At 42.1% G+C, this 18,024-nt stretch overlaps 1 protein-coding gene across 3 annotated transcripts in view; it reads right to left on the bottom strand.

Annotated features, from left to right (window-relative positions):
- The window catches only part of dnajc5ab (DnaJ (Hsp40) homolog, subfamily C, member 5ab), a 46,166-nt gene that overhangs the window by 13,434 nt on the left and 14,708 nt on the right, over window positions 1-18,024 (bottom strand). The gene's annotated exons all lie outside the window — the stretch shown is intronic.

Here is an 18,024-nt window from a genome sequence, read left to right on the forward strand (position 1 = left end):
CTTATTCACCACCATATGTTGTGAAATGAATAGAAAATAGAGTCAAGACATTGACAAGGTTAGAAATAATGATTTGTATTTGAAATAAGATTTTTTTTCCATCAAACTTTGCTTTCGTCAAAGAATCCTCCATTTGCAGCAATTACAGCATTGCAGACCTTTGGCATTCTAGCTGTTAATTTGTTGAGGTAATCTGGAGAAATTGCACCCCACGCTTCCAGAAGCAGCTCCCACAAGTTGGATTGGTTGGATGGGCACTTCTTGCATACCATACGGCTAAGCTGCTCCCACAACAGCTCAATGGGGTTCAGATCTGGTGACTGCGCTGGCCACTCCATTACCGATAGAATACCAGCTGCCTGCTTCTGCTCTAAATAGTTCTTGCACAATTTGGAGGTGTGTTTAGGGTCATTGTCCTGTTGTAGGATGAAATTGGCTCCAATCAAGCGCTGTCCACTAGGTATGGCATGGCGTTGCAAAATCGAGTGATAGCCTTCCTTATTCAGAATCCCTTTTACCCTGTACAAATCTCCCACCTTACCAGCACCAAAGCAACCCCAGACCATCACATTACCTCCACCATGCTTAACAGATGGCGTCAGGCATTCTTCCAGCATCTTTTCATTCGTTCTGCGTCTCACAAACGTTCTTCTTTGTGATCCAAACACCTCAAACTTGGATTCATCCGTCCACAACATTTTTTTCCAGTCCTCCTCTGTCCAATGTCTGTGTTCTTTTGCCCATCTTAATCTTTTTCTTTTATTGGTCAGTCTCAGATATGGCTTTTTCTTTGCCACTCTGCCCTGAAGCCCAGAATCCCGCAGCCGCCTCTTCACTGTAGATGTTGACACTGGTGTTTTGCGGGTACTATTTAATGAAGATGCCAGTTGGGGACCTGTGAGGCGTCTGTTTCTCAAACTAGAGACTCTAATGTACTTATCTTCTTGCTCAGTTGTGCAACGCGGCCTCCCACTTCTTTTTCTACTCTGGTTAGAGCCTGTTTGTGCTGTCCTCTGAAGGGAGTAGTACACACCGGTGTAGGAAATCTTCAATTTCTTAGCAATTTCTCACATGGAATAGCCTTCATTTCTAAGAACAAGAATAGGCTGTCGAGTTTCAGATGAAAGTTCTCTTTTTCTGGCCATTTTGAGCGTTTAATTGACCCCACAAATGTGATGCTCCAGAAACTCAATCTGCTCAAAGGAAGGTCAGTTTTGTAGCTTCTGTAACGAGCTAAACTGTTTTCAGATGTGTGAACATGATTGCACAAGGGTTTTCTAATCATCAATTAGCCTTCTGAGCCAATGATCAAACACATTGTACCATTAGAACACTGGAGTGATAGTTGCTTGAAATGGGCCTCTATACACCTATGTAGATATTGCACCAAAAACCAGACATTTGCAGCTAGAATAGTCATTTACCACATTAGCAATGTATAGAGTGTATTTCTTTAAAGTTAAGACTAGTTTAAAGTTATCTTCATTGAAAAGTACAGTGCTTTTCCTTCAAAAATATGGACATTTCAATGTGATCCCAAACTTTTGAACGGTAGTGTATGCCTGTAACATGTTGGTTGTTCACAGCTCTAGGTGAAGACCTGTAGGTAGGCCTGTATCTCAGAGAACATCGTCACACCGAGGGAGATGAACTTCATTAAAGTAAATTGTGAACATTTTCAGTTGAGCAACCTGTAAAAATATAACAAAGACATATAGGATAGAGCCACTGCAGTGACATGAGGTTCTGATCTTTGTGTGTCTGTGTGTCAGCCATTATTAGTCTTTCTCTCTGAAGCCCTATAAGTCACCAGATGGCCGCTATTGCTATGGAAATCCTACATTGCCACGACAACGACTCGCCTGACACCAAACTGATCTGACACCTCCCCAAACTCCGCCCACCACTCTGCCTCGGATTAACCAATCACAACATAGATTCACCCTCCAACCTGACAGGGATAAACCAATCGGAGAAAGGCACCAACACCCCAGGGATTAACGAGTTGTGTATTTATGTGTGTGCGTTTGTGCATGTGGTGGTGGGTGGGGGTGGAATTTGTACCATGAACATTAGCCAATGAGTTTCAGCTGTACTGAGCCAGCAGCCAATAAGAATGTGTTTTGGTGAGGCTTAAGCCAGTCACATTGTACTTGCTCATTCACAGGAACAAACAGACTAGAAAGAATTAACACACGGTGTAACGAGGGTGAAATTATATGGCCCGTGGCTGTCTCAGGTGGGCTATTTATATGTGAGCATCTGTTTTTGTGAGCGTGTGTGTGTGAAAACAGAACATCCCAAACTGTCATGAAGGATTTTTTAAAATCTACATTTATCCAGAAATGATGAACATTACACTATGTACATTACAGTATGTACACTAACGCTGTGCTTTAAAACCATACAGTGAATCATTCAGTATCATTCTGCTGTGTACTACTGTTACTCATTATGTTTGGACACTCACTCGAGGACACATTGGCAGTGGTTACTGAGGTTGGAGGAAGTATGTCCCTCCTGAACCAGGAAGCTGAGGGTCAAAAGACTGCCTCTCTATGCACTTACCACCACATTGTGTATGTGTGTTGTCTGCACTTGCAAGCATGTATGCATGTGTGCACGTGTGTATGTTTATCAGTCTGTATGCATGTCTGTGTCCAAGGTGAGCAGGTGTTTATTTGAGCGCAAGTGTGTAACTTGCCTGGCAATTGATTCTTGGTAAGGTTACTGTGTGCTTATTTGAGGTAGTTTGTCTGGCTGTTGGGGTGGTGTGTGTGTGTGTGTGTGTGTGTGTGTGTGTGTGTGACAGAGAGAGATAGAGAGATGAGGAAAATTGGGCCAGGGCCCCTGCTGTCAAAAGATGTCACTCTACAACCCCTGAGAGTAAAGGCATACACACACACACACACACACACACACACACACACACACACAAACATGCACGCACGCACGCACGCACGCACACACACACACACACACACACACACACACACACACACACACACACACACACACACACACACACACACACACACATACACCCTTACTAATGGGATAAAATGGTGGCAGACTCATTCAACACTACGTACAGGTTACAAAGGTGCAGGATGTCACGCAACTCCTAGACCAAGGGATATGTAGGGAAATATATCACTATTTTCTTATCGTTTCACTTGCAGTTTACTTACAGATACATTTCAAGTTATTTCATATTTTTCCAACCGGCACTAATGAGTGAATACAGAAAGTAGCGCCGATCCTGAAAATCAAGCTGAAACTGACGGTCACAACGACACAGAACTAACAGATCCATCTCTATGGCCTGCTTTAGGCAAGTTTCTACACCTTTAGTAAATGTTTGTGAGAACAAAATGACCGCCAGACTTAGATTTCAACAAACTTCCCATGAATGGTGACACAAACACAACGGCTAGGCCAACAGCCTATGTACATCAGAGGTAAACTCTTGGACAAGACCCAATTTGCCATGGTGGCCAACATAGTAGTGCAACCTCAATGACCCTTTTGAGCTTTTCCCTATTCTCTCATGACCATTAGAAACGAGGACGGCTTCAATACCTTTAATAAGAAACCTTTTGAGAAGATGCCAGTGTCACATATATCTGGAAAATAGTCTTTGCATTTTTAAAACAGCACTCAGTAAGTCCAAGCTTACTCACTGACCTGAACATAATCAAGTGTGCTACAAAAGACCTGCTCAATGGGCCGGACAGCACAAGACAGATGCAGGACCAGCAGTGCTTGGAGAGCAAGTTAAACTGAAATAAACTGTTGGCCATTTTGCTATAACTCACCTCATCAATTCCCCCCCCCCCATTTTTGTTCTTTATAAAATTGTATAAACCAGTTATCAACTGTCACAACAATTGGCTGCAGAGCCAGTGAAAGGAAACCTTCATACAAGACATATTAAAGCTACAGTATGGTACAGATACATTAGGAGTTTCTGTTTGAGTTTTGCGCCAAACCATATCTTATTGGGGACACACTGTCATAAGGAACAATGGGTCTTATTCATGAAATCATCTTATGCACAGGTTTGTACATTTGTATTTACTCACTTGGAGTACTTAGCACTCCAGCTTTTCTCATAGAAAAGATGTAGAGCCTGGGTAAACCCTTAATCTCAACACCAATTCATCAACATGGCCCAATGTTGAAGTAAAAAAAAAAAACAAAAAAAAAAACGTGTATATTGTAAACTGCAACACATTACACTCTAGTCTAGTCTAGTATTGTGGATCTTGGATAGAGGTAGTCACACAAGGTACCTACCAGTGCTTCGAAAATATCTGAAAAATATACTTTTCTGCTATAAGTACCTCAAGTGCTTCACAACCACAAAGTTTGTGTAACTAAGAGATTCGCTGAATCAAAGCTGGAGTGCGGGACTTTTACGTATAAATGAACGTCCGTTACATTCAAACCCTTGCCAAACGAGTTCACACAATGCTGATTAAGCCCATCACCGCCAGGCAAACCTCTCTGTATTTCACAGTATATCGGAGTTTTAAATCTGGTGTCTGTTGCGACATTCCCATGCTGGAGCAATGATTGCTTTTTTCCCCCTTTTTTTAATTTTAGTAGTGCTCTTTCCTGGCATGACACCATATTGTTGCTCGCTAATCATCCCCTCCTCTTAACCTAGCTTCCAATACTCTTTCTCATAACCTCATGTTGTGGTTGATCAACTTTATACATCTGTAGTTACTACAGCTCTGCACATCACCCTTATTCTTGAAAACTGGAACTACTACATGTCTCCACTCCACAGGCATCCTCTCACTTTCCACGATTGTGTTAAACAATCTAGTTAAAAACTCCACTGCCATCTTTCCTAAACACCTCCATTCCTCCACAGTTATGTCAACTGGACCACCTGCCCTTCAACTCCTCATCCTCCTCATAGCTGCCCTCACTTCATCCTTGCTAATCCACCGCACATTCTGATTCACTATTTCCACATCATCCAACCTTCTCCCCCTCTCATTTTCTTCATTCATCATCTCCTCCAAGTACTCCTTCCACATACTCAACACACTCTCCTCGCTTGTCAGAGCATTTCTGTCTCTATCCTTTATCACCCTAACCTGTTGCACATCCTTCCCAGCTCACTCCCTCTTTCTAGCCATTTGGTACAAGTCCCTTTTCTCCGTCCTTAGTGTCCAACCTCTCATACAACTCGCCATACACCTTTTCCTTTGCCACCTCTCTCTTTGCTTTACACCGCACCTCCTTGTACTCCTGTCTACTTTCTTCATCTCTCCGACCATCCCACCTCTTCGTTGCCAACCTCTTGTCTGTATACTTCTTCATTCTACCACCAAGTCTCCTTGTTTTCCTTCCTCTGTCCAGATGTCACACCAAGTACCTTCCTAGCTGTCTCCCTCACAATTTCTGCAGTAGTTGCCCAGCCATCTGGCAACTCTGCACTGCCACCCAGTGCCTGTCTTAACTCCTCTTGAACTCCACTCAACAACAGCCTTCCTTCTTCAACTTCCAACATTTGATCCTTGGCTCTGCCTTCACTCTCTTCTTCTTGATCTCCAAAGTAATCCCACAGACTACCACCTGATGCTGCCTAACTACATTCTCCCGTCACCACCTTGTAGTCTCCAATTTCTTTCAGACTGCACCTCCTGCATAAGATATAGTCCACCTGTGTGCACCTTCCTCCAATCTTATACATCACCCTGTGTTGCTCCCTCTTCTTGAATTCACCACATCACACCCTGTATCCCTGATGGCTCTACTGTTGTTGTCAAATAAAAGGGAAAAAATAAATAAATAAATATATATATATACATATTTAAATATAAATGCACACATTTGACAGCTTTATTTTTAAGAGGACAAAACAAAGAATAGCAAACAATTTGCCAATGCTTCATCAGATTTGCTAACAGTTAATTAACAACAAGTGTTAAATTGCTGCCACACCAATCGTGTGACTCCACGTCCTCAAACGATATCAATACGATCATCTTTTGGGTAAAGAGACAGATTTTAACTTACTGTTTGACTTCATTTTTAAACACCATCGTTCGTTTTTTTGTTTTTTTGCCACTCATGCCGTTTGATGCAAATACATTTGAAGGCCGATGATTGGTGTTAACATCACTGGCTAATAGCGCACGGTGTGTACAGATCCCTGTACGCACGGTGCGTACAGGATTACGGCTGCCGGTGCCACTGGTTCCTAATCCTGTCCTTCTTCATCACTCCCAATGAAAATCTTAGCATCTTCAACTCTGCCACTTCCAGCTCCGTCTCCTATCTTATCGTCAGTGCCACTGTCTCCAAACCATATAATATAGCTGGTCTCACAACCAACTTCCCTTTAACTCTTGCTGGTACCCTTCTGTCACAAATCACTCCTGATACTCTTCTCCACCCTGCCTGCGCTCTCTTCTTCACCTCTCTTCTGCACTCCCTGTTAATTTGGACTGTTGACCCCAAGTTAGGGCTGGGCGATATGGCCTAAAAATAAAATCTCCGATTTTTTCACACCAAACTCGATTTACGATTTTAATCGATTTTTTTTCCTTCTTAAAAACACACAACAAATAACAAAGAAGTTATTCAAAACAAGTTTCGCTTTTATTTTGTTTTGAAATTCCCTTTTGGGATTTGAACAAAATTTCCCCTTAGGGTTAAAGTGCAACAAAACACAAGTCTTGAAACAAGCGTGTAAACAAGATGGCAGGCCCTGCCATTGTAAACAACAGCAAAAATGTAACATTTCAGCACCTTTCTACTGGCTTCAAACAATGTCCCAATTTACAGGGACCTAATCTCCCAGTTTTGAAAACATACCTAAGAAAATGTTCACTTCTCTGACAGTGATACAGTGCACCTTCAAACCAATGTAAAAAAAAAAAAAACATAAAAGTGCTTCCTCTTGGAAAAAAAAAAGTTTCTGATAAAACACTTTTTGAAAACATAAATTTAACACGTCAGATTACATGCCATTACAAAAATAGATAATTTTCCCCATTGGGATTGATACAGTGCAAACAACATTTTAATTTAAGTTCACATGTTGTGCATTTAAATAAAGGTGCCTCTTGTATACAAAAAATATTCTGTCTCTATTTTGAATCCTTGAATATTTATACAAAATCAAACATCTGCATGCATTGCATAGTCAACATCAAATTCTAGTAAATGTACAGGATGTGAGGTGCTTGCAATGCTGTCTTTAGTTTTTTTTTTTTTTTTTTTTTACAAATTTTTGGCAAGGAATACAAGCCTGTCTACTACCTCTGGCTTGAGGCATGCCCTGTTGCATGTAACAATGCCACCCCCCACACTAAAAACCCTCTCTGACAGGGCACTTGTAGCAGGGATAGAAAGGTATTTCTTGGCCAGATTACTGAGCCTTGGGAAGTTTGGTTCGTTGCGCTTCCACCACTGAAGTGGATCAGTGTCTGGATCTGCCTCAGGGGTCAACAGGTAGGTTGCCAGCTCAGTCTCTATTTTCCCTGCTTCTGACTGGTGGGGAGATGGCAGTGGCACATTCTTCTTGAAGAAAGAAGCTAAAGTAATTTTCTTATTCGGTGGAGGCTGTGCTTCTTGACACACCTGCACAGCTAGACCAGGCTGCTGTGGCGTACTTTTTTCAGCAGGCACAGGCAGAGACATCAGCTCAGTGACAGCCCTTTTTTTGACTTGTTCCACCTTGCCTGGGTCAATGTAGGTTGTTCGGAACCTGGGGTCCATCAGTGAAGACATGTCTAAGAGTTCATCCGTCACAGGGTTGCTGTATTTGTCATCAAGGTACTGAAGAATGTTTGTTTTTATAGTTTCAGTGAGCTCGGTGTCTTCCTCCTCTGGCTATAGGAGACTGGTTTTGAACAAATGGAGCACCGGTTTAATGTAGGAAACGCTAACATTAGCCTCCCCGGACAGGGCGTCAGTAAAGTCTTGGAGTGGTTTGACAGCTTTATTTATGGACTCTAAAACATCAATGTCTTGCCAAGTGGGCACGAGACGCCGACTTTTCTTGTCTGAGCGCAGGACACGGGCTATGGCCTTCTCCTGTTCCAGAAATCTCTGTATCATTTTTTGTCGTGAACCCCATCTGGTCGGGGACTCAGTTATTAGCTGATGAGGGGTAGACCAAGCTCAGTCTGTACTTCACCCATCTCTCTTCTTTTTTTCCAGCTATAGGAAAAGGCAGCAACAGCCTTTTTACAAACCCCAATGGCACGTTCAATCCGTGGGTCCTTCACACCATTCTCTGTATAATAAATAAATAAAGAAAACACAAACAAAACAATTTTTACTGTGGCATGAACTACATTCACACACTTATTCTTCAATGTGTCACAACAAGTCTTTTTACACATTTCAACATTTTATTGACACAAACGAAAGACACACACAAACACAGGGCATGTGTACCATTATGATGAATCGTGCCTGTACATTTAGAGTAAATGTATTAAATTGATTAAAATGCATTAATCATGAATTATACATGTGAACATCATGCATTAAGGGGGCTTGTAGCACCCAATGATGTAATAATTTCCTGATAATGTAATAACTGATTGAAAATGTAATAAAACTCAATAATGTAATAAATGGTAAATAGTAAATGCAATAACATATCCTGACTGGTATTGTAATAACATTTTTACTGATAAAGTAATATCTTATTACGTCACTGGGAATTAAATACATTTTCAGGTCAACCATTTTTTTCACATCAATTGAATGCGTTATTAGACTCTTACCTATAGCGCTGTGCAGTCTATGTCCAAAGCACTGGAGGTTGGGCCACTCGTTGTCTTTGAGAGCTTTGATTATGTTGGTGCCACTGTCTGCTGTCATACAGATGAGTCGGTCTTCAGCAAGGTTCCAGGAGTTCAGAGCATCTTTTAGCACCTGGGCAATTATCTCACTTTTGTGATCCTCAGGGAAATACGCTGTTTGGAGACAGATGCTTCGCAGAGTCCAGCTGTTGTTGATAAAATGTACAGTCAAACTCATGTAGGGCTGCATGATTCGGCTGGACCATAAGCCTGTTGTGGTGGAGTAAAACGACACCTCCTGCAGCTCTCTAGCGATCTTTTCCTGTGTGCAGTTGTACAGGTGAGGCATGGCAACTTCGGCAAAATACTTGCGGCTTGGTAGTACATACTTGGGGTCGAAAGTTTTTAACATGTGGATAAACCCCGGCTTTTCCTCAGTGTAAATGGAGACCATGTCTTTAGCTATATGCAGCGCGACTGCATCAGTAAGAGTTTTCCACCGCGTCCCTTTCTTGTCGTAAGGGACACAATGTGAAAAGGAATCGGCTAATGTGGATTGTTTTTTAGCGGGCGTTTGTGGGCTGTGGTCTTGTGAATCCCGCAGAGAGCAACATTTCTCTCACTCCGCTGCATGCCTCTGCTTTACGTGCTGAAATAAATTCGTCGTACTGCTACCTTTAGTTGGAACAGCTTTAGAGCAAACTTTGCAGTAGGTCGTGGTTTGTTTGCTGTCGGACGCCACAAAACATAAGATATAGTCCACCTGTGTGCACCTTCCTCCAATCTTATACGTCACCCTGTGTTCCTCCCTCTTCTTGAATTCACCACAGCCATTTCCATCCTTTTTGCAAAATCCACCATCATCTGTCTTTTCACATTCCTCTCCTTAAAACCATACCTACCCATCACCTGCATTCCCTTCACCAACATGCCCACTTAAGTCCGCTCTAATCACCACTTTCTCCTCCTTGGCTACACTCTCCACCACTTCATCCAACTCACTCTTCCATCTCATACGCAACTTGTGGGGCGTTTGCACTGACAACATTTATCATCACACCTTTATTTCCAGCTTCATACTCATCACTCTGTATGACACTCTCGTCACCCTCAACACACTCTTGACATACTCTTCCTTCAGGATTACCCTACTCCATTTCTCCTCCCCTCCAAACCATGGTAGAACAGTTTGAACTCAACTAGGATGCTCCTGGCCTTACTCCCCTCCCACCAGTTCTCTTGTACACACAGTACCTTCCTTCTCTCCATCATATCAGCCAGCTCTCTCCCTTTACCAGTCATGGTGCCAACGTTTTGACTCACACCTCCACACGCTTACACTTCCTCCTCTCCCGCGGTCTCTGGATATGCCTTCCCCTTCTTCTTTGCCCAAAAGTAGCATAGTTTCCGCCGGTACCCTACTGACCAAGAGTACCAATGGCAGCCATTGGTAAGCTGGGCCTCGACCAATCCTGTATGGAAATCTAATTTATGATCCGCATAATTGATCTGGCAAAGGTTTTATGCCGGATGCCCTTCCTAATGCAACCCTCCCTATTTGTCCGGGCTTGAGACTGGCACTAAGAACGCTCTGGCTGGTGTATCCCTGATGGCTCTAGTGTTGTCAAATAAAAGGGAAAAATACACACAAAAAAATTATATATATATATATATATATATATTAATGCGCACATTTGACAGCTTTATTTTTAGGAGGACAAAACAAAGAACAGCAAACAATTTGCTAACGCTTCATCAGATTAATTAACAAGTGTTAAATTGCTGCCACACCAGTCGTGTGACTCCACATCCTCAAATGATATTAATACGATCATCTTTTGGGTGAGGAGACAGATTTTAACTTACTGTTTGACTTCATGTTTAAACACCATAAACAAAGGTTTGGAGTTACTGAGTTTGGATTAATGGAAATGGAAATTTGCTAGATAATTTGATAATGTTTGATTAATAATATACAACTCTGGGGGCACTCCCGTGGCTCACCTGGTAGAGCGCGTACCACATAAGGCTGAGTCTTTACCGCAGCGGCCTGGGTTCGAATCTGGCCCAGGCCCTTTGCTGCATGTTATCCTCTCTCTCGCCCCTGCCTTTCCTATCTCTCGCTACTATCGCTACCAAATAAAGCCAGAAAATGGCAAAAAATAATCTAAAATAAATAACAATATACAACTCTTTAATTTTGCTGATATTTTATTTTCTGAAACCAAATAATACATTTTCCCAGAGTGAAAATCAGCATAGATTTGTTAAAACATCCATGGGATGAACAAAAACATGCATGAATAAGCACACAGATGCACAAACACACAAATGCATCGTTTCACCTCATTCTCTGTCACTGTGCACAATGAGACATGAAATCACATCAAACCTCCTCTGCCTCCATCTCTCCGTTCTATGTGGTGCATCCTGCTGTTCTACAATTCTCATTTATTTGTTCTCTCAAATCTATTCATGGATTCTCTCCTTTCATCTCTCTCCACTTCAATCCCCATTTCTATACTTACAAGGTATACGCTTCATCTCTTCTCTCCAGATACTCAACTTCTCTCTATCATTTCCTTTTACAACTGTCCAATCATTCTAATCACTTCAACAATCTGTTTCCTCACTGCCTCTTTCCATTCTTTTCCTATATTTGCACTCTCACTTGATTCAACTGCTCCATTTCTCTTCAACCGTACCCATTTTATTAATTTTATTCCAGCCCAAAGACCCCTCCTTCTCTGCAATAAATTGGAGAAAGTCATTTTAACAGAAGGCGAAATTGCAGTATTTCAATTGAGCAGACCTATCTATATATGACACCAAATACTGAATGTATTTTCATCCTGTTCATATCACAATACAGGCTGATTATCCAAATTAGATCCATCCTCAAACACAACCTCCCGGATTCATGGATTCATGATGAAAATGACCCCCACTGGCTGCAACACAACAGCTTGTGGCTACAAATGAATATGAAGCCTGTCCACATTCGCATTCCCGGTCATTATTTACCATTGTGTGTGCCCTCAGAATTTAACCTTTATTTGTACAGGGAAGGTTCACTGGGAGCTGGCGTCTATTCTCAGTAACGCCCTGCTTCATGTTTATACAACCCAGCTCCACACATCCACAGCTGGGAGCGCAAGCTGCAAATCCACCCAAAGTCTGTTACTGCAAACCACCGGACACCGAGTCACCTGAAGCTGATGAGGTTTATATGCTTTTAGTCAAACTATATCTACAGTGGCTCCTTAGGGACCATTGGCAGAAAGACGTTCACCTTTACCATCTAGATTTTTCAATTCGGTCTTGGTAATTAAGTAGGCATCCATTAATTCAGTGGCTGATCTACTTTTCTTTCTTTTTTTTGTCTTCTACTACCACCACATTTTATTCTATTCTTTCCAGATTCAGAATGTAGGAGCTGGGTTTTATGAAATATCAACCACCATTTGTCTTGATGCCAGTGTTGTAGGCCAGTCACTAAACCTCGAGCCCGAGTCGAGTCTCGAGTCCCCAGTGTTTGAGTCCGAGTCCCCAAAGAAGAGTCCGAGTCAAGTCCGACTCAAGTCCCCATTACCTGAATCCGAGTCTAAGTCATCAAGGTTGAGTCTGAGTCGAGTTCCAAGATGGGCTCCAGTGCTTCACTCTGGCACCGTAAAAAAAGCTGACATACAAATAAGAAAGGTCCACATTAAACAAAAATGACACAGCTGTCACCATTTAAAAGGGAGTTTATTTACTTTGTGACACAATAGGCATCTTAGCACTAACTGTTACTGAACATGAGGGTATGCATGTGAATCTGCATGTAGGTGGAACACATGCGCCTGCCCTTGCATGAAATTGAATGATGTTACGGTATTAATATAGCTATCAATATCTTATGCCAAATTATTAGGGCCTATTACAAAAAAAAGTCTTTATCAATTAATAAGACCGAGTCCTCATCTCCAACTTCCAAGTCCGAATGCAGTCAATGCTCGAGCCCAAGTCCAAGTCTGAGTCATCAGTGCTCAAGTCCAAGCTGAGTCACGAGTCCAGAAAATCAGGACTCGAGTCGGATTCAAGTCAGAGTCCTGGACTCAAGTACTACAACACTGCTTGATACATGCTCAATAATCCAGGTGAGGAATACCAGAAAATTGAACCACTTCATCTGGACACAACATTTACTGGGAGAAACATTTCATCACTCATCTAATGCCCCTTTTCCACTACATGGTACCGGCTCAACTCAACTTGTCCTCGCAGTGTCATTTTCCATTATCGTAACAGTACCCCCCTTAGTATAGCTGGTCTGCATTGATGTTGGTACCCGCTCCCGTTTTTTTTGGAACCTCGATAAAGGTGGTACCAGAAAAGTGGTAACAGTTACAAAATGACGGTACTTTCCAGCTATGGAAAACGAAAAAGTCGAGTCGAGTTGAGCAAGTACTATGTAGTGGAAAAGGGGCATAAGTGTCTTCTTCAGTCTCAACTGACTGCAGGTATCCCCACCCTTATAAACAATACAGTTGCATAATGATCCGTTTCATATGCAAACTGACCTGACCATTAACTAGAGTTACAATGGCCATGTGTACTATTCACAGTGCATTAGGGAATAGTTGCAATCATAGCATTGTAAAATGGTGACAAATGCACTCTTAGCCCCCTCCCCTCAGTTCAGCATTATTGACCATGTATCAAGACATTTTGACTCATTTCTGCAAGGACTGCCTTAAACTTGAATGTGAGTACAAGCAAACAATGCATAAAATGGCAAACTACAGGAATCACCTGAGATTCAGCCAAAGATGCAGACAGAGCAGGATTACACATTAGAGCCTGCAAATGAAATGTCTGATCAAGGGCCACCAAGCTAGCAAGATCCTTCAGAAAGCACAGAGCCAGCTGTTGAACGAATGGGTGAGACAGACTAATTTTACCAACTGATGATTTGAAAGCCAAAGAGGAGCAGATCCAACAGAGATATACATACATCGCGTCTAGATGAGACTACTTTTCAGTCCATCTATGTGAAAAGGGAACGACCATCCTTGAACTGAGGCGGGGGGGGGGGCTAAGAATACATCTGTTGCCATCTTACAATGCTGTGATTGCAAACTTTCCCAAAATCCTCTGTGAATAGCACACATTGCCATTGAAACTCTACTTAACGGTCATGCCTCTTTGCATATGAAACTGATCGTTGGTTTTGGTCATTATGCAACTGTACTGTTTATAAGGGTGGTGATACCTGCAGTCAGTTGAGACTGAAGAGGTCACTTAGATGAGTAATGAAACATATCTGTCAATAAACGTTGTGTCCAGATGAACAGATTAACCTTTCTTTGACAGAAGCGCTAACACGCCAGGCCAGGACTCTGCAGTCTACACCCATCTACAGGCCAGTGGCCATTCTTTCAAGGATGAGGATGTGCACAGGAACGCTGGTTTGAATGGGGAGTCAAAGAGGCCATCTATGTGAAGAGGGAACGACCATCCCTGAAGTGGGGGGGGGGGGGGCTAAGAGAATATCTGTCACCATCTTACAGTGGTGACTGCAACTACTCTTTAATGCTCTGAATAGTGCACATGGCCATTATAACTCTAATTAATGTCACAGCAATTTTCATAAGAAACCAACCAATCATTGGTTTCGGTCGTTACACCACTGTATTGTTTATAAGGGGTGGGGATACCTGCAGTCAACCGAGACTAAAGAGGTCACTTAAATGAGTGATGAAACGTTTCTCCCAATAAACGTGTCCAGATGAACTGATTCAACTTTCTTGTATCAACCACAACTTGAAGGAAGAGAAATACACTCCTCTCTAGTGCTAAAACAAAATTAGCTTAATCATGAGCCCTTTTCTAAGGGAAGTAAGTAAATCAGATCCTCGGTACAGAAAATGCTTCAAACATGATCCTTTATACTGTAAATATACTGAAAGATAAACTTGCAGTGACTGCTGATGATGATAAAAAACAATGGTTAACATCCAAAATGAATATATGACAAATTGGATAAGAACTGTAGATCTTTTTAAACAATTTGGGGACCCAGGACTGGTTGGGTACGGTGTGTGAGTTGATAAGACAGTGCTATCTGGCCTTTTAAGACACAAGACAAGAACGTTATTCTAATCCGTTGTGGAATGTTCTTTTTTTATTTTACCCCCCCCCCCTTTTCTCTCCAACTGTATCCAGCCAATTAACCCACTCTTCTGAGCCGTCCTGGTCGCTGCTCCACCCCCTCTGCTGATCTGGGGTGGGCTGCAGACTACCACATGCCTCCACCGATACATGTGGAGTCGCCAGCTGCTTCTTTTCACCTGACAGTGAGGAGTTTCGCCAGGGGGATGTAGCGCATGGGAGGATCACGCTACCCCCCCCAGTTCCCCCTCCCCCCTGAACAGGCGCTCCGACCGACCAGAGGAGGCGCTAGTGCAGCGACCAGGATACATACACTACCGTTCAAAAGTTTGGGATCACCCAAACAATTTTGTGTTTTCCATGAAAAGTCACACTTATTCACCACCATATATTGTGAAATGAATAGAAAATAGAGTCAAGACATTGACAAGGTTAGAAATAATGATTTGTATTTGAAATAAGATTTTTTTTACATCAAACTTTGCTTTCGTCAAAGAATCCTCCATTTGCAGCAATTACAGCATTGCAGACCTTTGGCATTCTAGCTGTTAATTTGTTGAGGTAATCTGGAGAAATTGCACCCCACGCTTCCAGAAGCAGCTCCCACAAGTTGGATTGGTTGGATGGGCACTTCTTTGAGCAGATTGAGTTTCTGGAGCATCACATTTGTGGGGTCAATTAAACGCTCAAAATGGCCAGAAAAAGAGAACTTTCATCTGAAACTCGACAGTCTATTCTTGTTCTTAGAAATGAAGGCTATTCCATGCGAGAAATTGCTAAGAAATTGAAGATTTCCTACAGGCTCTAACCAGAGTAGAAAAAGAAGTGGGAGGCCGCGTTGCACAACTGAGCAAGAAGATAAGTACATTAGAGTCTCTAGTTTGAGAAACAGACGCCTCACAGGTCCCCAACTGGCATCTTCATTAAATAGTACCTGTTAGAGCCTGTTTGTGCTGTCCTCTGAAGGGAGTAGTACACACCGGTGTAGGAAATCTTAAATTTCTTAGCAATTTCTCGCATGGAATAGCCTTCATTTCTAAGAACAAGAATAGACTGTCGAGTTTCAGATGAAAGTTCTCTTTTTCTGGCCATTTTGAGCGTTTAATTGACCCCACAAATGTGATGCTCCAGAAACTCAATCTGCTCAAAGAAGTGCCCATCCAACCAATCCAACTTGTGGGAGCTGCTTCTGGAAGTGTGGGGTGCAATTTCTCCAGATTACCTCAACAAATTAACAGCTAGAATGCCAAAGGTCTGCAATGCTGTAATTGCTGCAAATGGAGGATTCTTTGACGAAAGCAAAGTTTGATGTAAAAAAAATCTTATTTCAAATACAAATCATTATTTCTAACCTTGTCAATGTCTTGACTCTATTTTCTATTCATTTCACAACATATGGTGGTGAATAAGTGTGACTTTTCATGGAAAACACGAAATTGTTTGGGTGATCCCAAACTTTTGAACGGTAGTGTACCTACATCCAGCTTCCCACCCGCAGACTAGGGATGGGTATCGTTAGGATTTTATCGATACTACTACTCTTATCGGTACTGCTTATCGGTTCGGTACTTTATCGATACTCTTATCGGTTCTTTTTTATTATTATGCAAGAAAAAAGACACTTAATTAAGAACAGAATCGACATTGCTTTATTATTCTATTATATAACTTTATATAAATATAAACAAATATCATTTATTCAGCAGCAACAGCAGCAGCAATGTTTTAAATGTGTCTGAATTATAGACTTTATAATCAACATTCAACAACAACAAATAAGATAAAAAATAAAAGTAGATAAAGATAAAGAAAAAAAAATATTAAAAATAAATTTTTACAGCAAAAGGCTAACGGAAGTTCAAACAAACAAGAACCAAGAACATTATCCTAACAGTTCTTCTGCAGAAAAATCAACATATCTGCCTTCTCCGGCAGGAGTTGTGATCTCTCCTGACTTATAGTGTCCCCGGCTATTAGCCTAGCTAACTCCGTATCTATGGCTTATATATTTGTAGCTAAACAATTAGCTAAGCAATTATATTCTATTTATTGGCCTATTCGTAATAATTCGTTATTAGCCTAGCTAACTCCGTATCTATGGCTCATACGGCTTACCTGCAGTGGACGTGGATGGAACACTACGAGCAAAGCAGTGGAAAACTCCGCATTTCTGCAGATTAATACCATGTTTCGACAAACGATGTTTCGACAGATTGCTTGTATTGCCACCCTTACTGGCAAATGATTTGTTGCACTTGTAGCAACGAGCGTCGTTGTCATCTACTTTTGAAAAATATACCCAAACTTTTGAACGTTTAGTTCTCTCCGCCATGATGAGTCCTTGAGCAGAGCTGTCTGTGCTTGTGAGCGAGTGTGTGGAGCACAGCACAGCCCCGCCCCTCGCGCTGTAAGAGAGAGAGACAGAGAGATGGAGAAAACGGCAAACAAGATTATGTTCGCGACGTTTAAATTCCTCGAAAAACACAATTGCCACAATATAAATCTCACTCCATGATTTCTCGAGTACCTACCGACTACCGATAGCAGAACCGAAAACGTCGGATCTTAAAAATGCTCCGGTTTTTACTAATTTAGAACCGGTTCCCGTTTAGAACCGGGTTTCGGAGGTCATCTCTACCGCAGACACAGCTAATTGTGTCTGTAGGGACGCCCGACCAAGCTGGAGGTAACACAGGGATTCGAACCGAGAGCCCTGTGTTGGTAGGCAATGGAATAGACTGCTACGCTCCCCGGACACCCCCTGTGGAATGTTCTTTTGTGATACCCTCATTGCTGCCCAGTGGGGAATGGACTGGATCATGTCAAAATATTATTGCCTTGAGGCTCGACTATACTCACGAGCGGACACGTACACGGACAGCTGCGGACACAACGGAAGAGTAGTAGTTCTGTTTATACTACTTTCTGGAGTCCATGTTCCACACATGCGCAGTAGATCCGCGTCTGACGTATTCCGCAGCATCTGGCATGTTTGAATCAAATCGAAATGACGACATACATGGGAGAAGAAGAGCAGCTGCTTTGTTGTACTTAGCGCAATCACATAAAAAAAGAAAAGTGGGGAAAG

The sequence above is a fragment of the Lampris incognitus genome, chromosome 2 (genome assembly GCF_029633865.1).
Source record: "Lampris incognitus isolate fLamInc1 chromosome 2, fLamInc1.hap2, whole genome shotgun sequence".
NCBI classification, from domain to species: domain Eukaryota; kingdom Metazoa; phylum Chordata; class Actinopteri; order Lampriformes; family Lampridae; genus Lampris; species Lampris incognitus.